This window comes from Galeopterus variegatus, unplaced genomic scaffold (assembly GCF_000696425.1).
Source record: "Galeopterus variegatus unplaced genomic scaffold, G_variegatus-3.0.2 Scaffold8128, whole genome shotgun sequence".
NCBI classification, from domain to species: Eukaryota; Metazoa; Chordata; class Mammalia; order Dermoptera; family Cynocephalidae; genus Galeopterus; species Galeopterus variegatus.
Window position 1 is genome coordinate 16,347 of NW_007734239.1, and position 1,062 is coordinate 17,408.

Consider the following 1,062-nt stretch of genomic DNA (forward strand, 5'->3'; position numbering starts at 1 on the left):
GGGGAGGGTCCCTCAGCACACAATTCCTCTTTGACTCCCCCCCCCGCATGGGTCGGCCCTTCTGGAGGGCTCACTAGTACCTTCAATGTATCTCAAGGGGTCTCCAGGCTCCCCTCTCCCCACCAGAAATCAGTTAGGGGCTCTTCCAAACTGAGGTCCCCAGAGATGGAGTCTGCCTCTCGGGAAGAGGGAGTTTATCTGGGGCCGACGCCCAGGGTGTGACGGAAAGACGATCTGGGCGGGCTCCTCTTCCCTGCCCCCCCGATGCTGTCTGGGGGCTCCCCACGCTACCAGCCCTGTCTGAGATCCGCGGGGAGAGTAGGATTGTAGGCCGGTCCACAGGCCCCGGGGTGCCCCGCGTCGAGGTAAGCAAATGGCACATCTCAGTGTGGAGCCGTGCCAGACAGAGATGGCTGGCGTGCCCTCACTAAGCCGGCCGTCTCCGCCTCCAACCGAGAAAATGGAGGCAGCTCTGTTGTGGGCGCCTAGCCTGGTGTGGTAGGCGGGAGCCAGGTAGGTGGGGAGCAGTCGGGCTTCGCCCCGCAAGTGGGACTGGGCTGGCGGTGCCTTACAGAGCTCGCAGAGTTGGGCCGGTCCGGCGCGTTTCACTCCGTTTCTGCGCAGTTTCTGCTGGCTTTCTTGGCCTTTGTTGTCTGGGCTGCTCGTTTGTTCCCGCAGCCGGGCTTGGGTGCTCTCAGGAATCCTCTTCTGTGTCGGCCCCAAAACCTCGAACCTGCTTCCGCTTGTTTGTCAATGTAGGATCGTTGTTGAAAGAATTATTCGCCTTTTGTTGCTCTTGGAAATGCAATTAATACTCTGGTATCACAGCGCACAGCTCTCAGGATCACGCTGTCTCCTGGCACGGCCGCTCCAGACCCGTCGCCATCTTCCTCCCCCAGTATTTAGTATTTCTTGTAAGGCAGCACTGCTAGCAATAAACTCTCTCAGATTTTATCTGGGAATGTCTTAATTTCTCTTTCATTTAAAAAATTGGAATTTTTTAGAAATCAAGAAAGCCTGCCCATTCACAATAGTCGCCAAAAAAATAAAATACCTAGGAAT